This window comes from Limulus polyphemus, unplaced genomic scaffold (assembly GCF_000517525.1).
Source record: "Limulus polyphemus unplaced genomic scaffold, Limulus_polyphemus-2.1.2 Scaffold3229, whole genome shotgun sequence".
In the NCBI taxonomy this organism is placed as follows: domain Eukaryota; kingdom Metazoa; phylum Arthropoda; class Merostomata; order Xiphosura; family Limulidae; genus Limulus; species Limulus polyphemus.
In genome coordinates, this window is record NW_013668839.1 from 115,047 (window position 1) to 121,643 (window position 6,597).

Here is a 6,597-nt window from a genome sequence, read left to right on the forward strand (position 1 = left end):
GTTGAAACACAAAAAGGTGTTTCTTGTCTATTATATTATAAATTAAGCTTCAAATCTGCATGAAAATTGCATAAAAATGTACAGATCATGTTTAATCAGCTCGAGAATTATATGTACAAGTCAGCCAGCTTCCTTTATGCTTAGTGTTAACAATACATATATCATCACACCATAATGATGAGGTAATAGAACAGCAGCAGGACTATTTATGATGTTTAACTGTAAAGTTAGTTTATATTAAACAATGAATATCATATGTAACAGTTAGGAGAAAAAACACAGTATATGGAACAAACTATTGGAAGACTTGAAATTTATTTATGTGTTTTCTCCAGTCTAACATGAAACTCATGAGCATGCTCAGATGCATTAAAACTAGTTACTCTAATTTGAAGTCTTCTGATAGTTTGTTCCTTTAGTGTACTTATTCACTAAATAAATATAACCACTTTCTTTCAAAATTAAATCTTAACTTTCAACATTTACAAAGTATAAAAGAGAGAGAAAATAATCGCAATAAGCTTTAGAAAAAGAAAAAGTTTGCCAAAACTCTTGAAGTTCGTTATAAAGTTCTACTACATAACATTATTTCTTTTAGCATTTTTACGATAATCTGCGAGACATAACGAATATTTACAGATATGTCGATTAAAATTTGTATTTACCATAACTTGTTGAATACAATTATTAATTTACAAATAATTTGTGAAACATCATGATTGATTAATATTTATTCACACCATTTTTCAAACTGTAAAGAGTTTGCACGCAAGTGAATTTGTAATTGTTGCTAATCATAACTGATGTTCTTGTTGTACAAATGCATTTTAAAATTTTAAAATAAAATTCAACAGCAGTTGATAAAAAAATACAGTTAACTACTAAACAAAGCTACATAATATTTGTTTAATCCATAAACTATTAACGTTTTTTGCATTTTATAAATTCCATAAATATTTCAAAGTCTTTTTTAAAGAAACTATTCATACTTGTGTGTAAGGTTAAGAAACCAATGAAATTAACAACATACAAAAATTATAAACTCAAGGAATGGAAACATACCTGTGTGCCAAACATACTGTACCCATACATATGTACTGGCTGCAAAAAACAACCAATGAACTGGTATAAAGAGAAAGCATATCATGTCGGACGTCAGGGCAATAAACACAAAAAATACGGAGAAGGCCTGAAAAAAAAAAAATCAAAACTTAGATACTTAAAGAAAGTTTTCAAGCACAAACAAGTATGTAACGTGTGATATATTAATGAAATAGGCATAGATACTTAAGAAACCTTTCATTCCCTACAGAAATCATACATAACCATTTACTAAAAACCGAGATTTTTGATAAACCAAAGTTACTTATTAACAAATTTTAAATATATTGAATTTCTTTATGAATCAGTGTAAAACAGCCAAGAGGTTTAATTAGAACAGCAATGAACAACAGATATCTGTTTTCATTACAACAAAGAAACTTGCCTGTGTAGTAAGCCTGCGACTGATCTCCGTATTGGCCACCGAAACCAATTTGATTGAAAGAATTCCCCAATGTTTTTCTGATCCAATTTTTAAGAAGATCGGATCGATAAGTTCAGGATGTACTTTATTTGCCTTTCATAATGCATGTTTTCTCCTTGGATATTTCTGGATTTGTTTAAAGGTTTACAGGAAAATGTATATGCTTTGTATTCCAATGAAAATGTGTCCTTTTTTTGTTTTTGAATTCTGATAAATGCGTGATTTATTTGAAGACAGAAGTTGTAGCTTGATGCACACACTAGTATATATACATATAAATATATATATTAGGGACATCCGGACATGCAGAACACACAAATGCAGACTGTAAAAATCCAATTCCGATATACAAAATACACTATTAGAATTCGAAGCACACAAATTAGTGGATGTGGAATCAAATTCAGAATCACATAAGCAATTATTTCAGTAACGACTCTCACTAAGCCTAAAGTAAAAATGTAAGCAAGTTTATCCTCAAACGTTTCCCTTTCAAGAAAGGTCTATGACACGCCATTGTGAATTTTACTATAGATTTTATTTCCTTATGATACCATTTGATAAACTCTCATGTGCATTTAAATCCTGCACTAATTCCTTTATTTTTACACGCATACAAAGAAATATAAAAAGCAATGTCAGTTGTTAGAAGCGATTGTTACTAGATAAAACCAATCATAGCATAATAAACAACACATAAATACAGCTTTGTTACAACTAGAATCCACTGATGAGCCAAAACTTGACATAAAATTTTTGTTTTCAAACTCACTTTGTACAAAATTTACTTGTATAAATAGCATGACTCTGTTCCCACTGTCACTCTGAAGTAGATGACATTAGTCAGTAAATTTGCAACTATTTTTTTCTGTTGTGGGTGTATTATGACTCAGTATTATCGTATTCCATGTGGATAACAGAAGATGGGCACCGAGAACATACCTCTACTCACTCAACGATAAAATATGGCCCTACGACAAATGTAGTCTACTTTCCTTGCTTCTTGCTCACTCAAAATCACTGGAAATGATTTCAAAATTACTTTAAAAACAATTTTTTTTAAAGACAAATGACTCAAGAAAAGGTTGTAGTTAGTGATTTTTATGGACATACAGAACCTGAAGTAGTTTATAGTCGGAGTAGGTGGTGATCCGCTTTTTGAAGATAAGAACTTACCAGGATCATGCAACCATTTATCTTCATTCTTTTAAAAGACAACACTTAACCAGTTAGTTTATTTTTTTTTTTATGTTTTAAAGTTAAGGTCTTACCACAATAATACTACCTAATTTCTTTTTTTTAATGTTTCAAAGATAATGCCTTACCAGACCCTGATACTTGAAGGAGTCGTAAACACTGCGAAGAAGCAACCAAAATGGCCACAAATATTCAAATCGAAACTCCAAGATGAAGTCCGCCAAAAGTACAAGTGCCCATACCAGCAGGAATTTGAGATACAAGAAAGTACTGCTATAAAGATCATATAAAAAATCACAAATGAAGTTTGATATACCAAATAATGATATAATATGTCTAGATGAGTTTAATATGAAGAAAAAATACCTTCAAATAACATTGCGAAAAAAAATATATATATATATATATTCACAATCCTCTAGCAAATGAATTCTTATTATTACTGTATTTGTATTATTGAGAAAGATTAATAGCTTTAAACTTTCTTCCTCTTTCTTGTCTTTCTATCATACCAACATTGATAATTTGTTTAAAAAAATAATAGGTGGGTTTAAAACTTTACTTTTTTCAAGGATGGGTGTGTAATGACAGCCATGAAGAAGCAAATGGTCCCTTGCTGATGCATCTTTTCTTTCAACTATCCTCGTTTTTCTTGTCTTACTATCATACCAACAGCTTCCAACAATACTTCTTTTTCTGCCTTTTCTTCTCTTTCAATCACATTAACATCTTCCAACTAATCTTTTTTCTTCCTTTCCATCAAACCAAAATGTTTCAGATATCCCCCTTTCTCTTGTCTTTCCACCATACCATCATCTGTCAACTGTCCATCTTTTTCTATATCATCCGAATATCTTCCAACAATCCTTTCTTTTCCTTTTTATCCACACACAGGATCTATCAACTTCATCCTTTTTACTTTTCTTACCAGACCAACACCTTCACCTTTCAACTATCCTATTTATTACCAAACAACACCATTCAACTATTCGAATACACCAACATTTTCCAGCTGTCTTTTCTCTTTGTATCACACCAATGCTGAAAATTATATCAATCCCATTTCATCCTCCTGTCCATCATATCAGCATCTTTCTCACCTCTTAATACTTTAACCTATTACAGCCTACTATACATACTTTATACTTTCTTTTGATTTGTTGATCTACCTGTCCAATGTTGTTAAACATTATCATAGCTTCATCTTATATAACTTTCTACCACCTCATTTTTAACCCACTAGACTTCTCTTCTTCAATTATTCATTCTGGTTCCTTCATTTCTTCCTCCCCATGTTTCTGCTTCAGTTTTATGATATACTTGTTATTGTAACATTACAGTATTTTTTCTATTTTTCATACAAAATTTATTTTAACAGACTTGGAACATTAGTTTTCAAAATTACGTTGAATATGATTTCACATATCCAACTATAACAGCTCTTTGTTACATATTCAAGGAAATGCCTGTTTAAAGATTCTACACTTTACTTATTTATACAAGCAACAAAACATTAATTATCTGTCTGGTATACAAAACACAACACTTTGACGGATCACCATTTTTCAGTTATCTGCTGGTTTTTGTGCTATCACGTACTTCTGTATCTTGAACGACCACCTTACACTGATCCATTTGTTTTATAGCTGTATATTCTCTACTTTATAAACTGGATAGTCAAGTGTAATTTGCTGATGGTCACACTGATCGCTGACTGTTACACGCAAAAAAAGTATTACACAGTGTCAGTGTTTAAAACAAACAAAATAAAAACAGTTCGTTTATATAAGAATTACTTACTGTAAACTGAAATTTAATAAAAGTTTTTCCACTGTCTACATATATTCCACATGTTGTACAAACAACTGTTTGTAGTTAAACACAAACCTACACAGTGGACTATCTGTGCTATGTCCACAGTGAGTACTGAAACCCAGTCATAAGCATTCAGGCTTACTGCTAAGCCACTGGGGGGATTGCATAAAGACTGGATTCATTTTTGCATATATAAAATAGAAGATTACAATGAAAAAAATCATTGTGCACCAAACACAGTGTCAGTGAAATATAAACTTCAAATAAAACATATAAATCGCATAAGATTATTTTTTTAATATTTTAAGACATTTTCTATTTTCAGACCTATGTCATGAAATATACAATTGTTGCTTGAATTATTGTCACTCAGATGAGACTGTACGATTATAAAAAAGAAAAAAATTGCAACTGGGTTCTAGAGTTTCAGGCCACTATTAAACTTTACGGTACCTAGTACGTGCATAATGTATAATACGTCTGTTGTACACAACAAATCAGGTGTGGTAAAAGAGTATTTGTATTCAAGATACGTCTGAATCGATGACGTGTGTGACACAAACTCTGATAAGGCAGAGTGCAAGGTGATGTTCATGTGAAGAATAAAAAATACTCTTGACCATCTTACAGTTTACATATTGCATTTCCATAGCCTCTAGAACCTCCGAAATACATATCTTCAGTATTTTTAGTATCCCTGTACAATGTATATTGTATTTACTCTCCTCTACCACAAACTATCCGTTAAATCAGCAATGATATAACTCTGACATCAAACATATAATAGCATGTTAAACTGCACTCTTGTGGCATGTGCACTTTGGTCCCCACCCATGCATTTAGGGTTAATGAGCATCTTTCAAACACACTGAAAAAATAGAAACTCCTAATGACTAGAAGACTGCTAATGTGATGAATGGAAGATAAGGAAAATAATGGGCTTACCAAGTTTATTTATTTTAAATGACGGGCTTACCAACTTAATTTATTTTAAATAACGGGCTTACCAAGTTTATTTATTTTAAATAACGGACTAACCAAATTTATTTATTTTAACTAATGGGCTTACCAAATGTATTCATTTTAAATAACGGGCTTGCCAAGTTTATTTATTTTAAGTAACGGGCTATATTTTAAGCAACAGGCTTACCAAGTTTATTTATTTTAAATAATGGGTTTACCAAGTTTATTTATTTTAAGTAACAGGCTTACCAAGCTAATTTATTTTAAATACTGGGCTTACTAAGTTTATTTATTTTAAGTAACAGGCTTACCAAGCTAATTTATTTTAAATACTAGGCTTACCAAGTTTATTTATTTTGATAAGGTAATAAATGTTACTGATTATTTATAAAATTATGAAAACAGAATTTATCAAACAACTTCACTGCCCAAAAAGAAGCCATACAAAACTCGACCATCATATCAGAAACCACTAGTAAGTAGTTACAAAATTTGGGTCTGTTACCAACAACAACACTAGTCTTCTCTATATTATAATCATTTCATGTTTTAACCCAATGAAAACAGGTGGGTCAAAGAGCATGTCACAATTTTTTTTTTAGAATTATATTCAAACTTTATTTAAACTACTTTATTACCAATGTATATCAATAAACTTGTCATCAAACATAGCTTATATTCACATTTTCATAAATATTAATTTCTTAATTTAAAAAGGAATATTTAAATAAATTCTCAATCTTATCTTCTCTATACCGCATTACACTTATTTGCTCCAAATTGCCCATTCTAGATTACAGTATATTTCGGTGTATAAGATACACTTTTTTACCCCAAAATTTGGTGTCAAAATCTGCTTGCGTCCTATACACCGAAGGTATGAATAATATATATGATATACACAAGCCATGTGTAAATATATTTAAATAGGGATGCACAGCTTAGTTCAATTGAATGTGTTATTTATAACAATAGTAGTTTTTTTTCCTTTTAAAAACATAACTATTTATAATGCTCCCTAAATAATACATAAATAAATTACAGTGAAAGCAATGAAGATTTTGTAGGTTTTGAACCAAACTAAATAACAGTAAACC

General features: G+C 30.4%; 1 pseudogene; it reads right to left on the minus strand.

Annotated features, from left to right (window-relative positions):
• Positions 1–6,597, minus strand: part of LOC106468937 — a 41,850-nt pseudogene that overhangs the window by 26,973 nt on the left and 8,280 nt on the right.